We start from the raw sequence: 257 nt of genomic DNA on the forward strand, positions 1-257 counted from the left end.
ACTCTCCAGTGCCTCAAGGCTACATCTTGAATCCTTTGCTCAGTTCTGGACCCTTCAGCTCAGGAGGGACATTGAGGGGCTGGAGCAGGTCCAGAGCAGAGCAACGAGGCTGGGGAAGGGACTCATTGAGTCCAAGCATTAAGCTGTCACTGCTGGAATCCCTAAACCAGGTCCCCCAGTGTCAGATCCAGACACATCTTAAACACCTCCAGGGATGGTGACTCCACCACCTCCCTGGGCAATATTCCAGTGCCTGA

The 257-nt window shown here is 54.5% G+C and overlaps 1 protein-coding gene across 1 annotated transcript in view; it reads left to right on the forward strand.

Annotated features, from left to right (window-relative positions):
- LOC103801092 (zinc finger protein 652-like) overlaps positions 1-257 on the forward strand; it is an 8,391-nt gene that overhangs the window by 7,065 nt on the left and 1,069 nt on the right.

This window comes from Acanthisitta chloris, unplaced genomic scaffold (assembly GCF_000695815.1).
Source record: "Acanthisitta chloris isolate BGI_N310 unplaced genomic scaffold, ASM69581v1 scaffold12184, whole genome shotgun sequence".
In the NCBI taxonomy this organism is placed as follows: Eukaryota; Metazoa; Chordata; class Aves; order Passeriformes; family Acanthisittidae; genus Acanthisitta; species Acanthisitta chloris.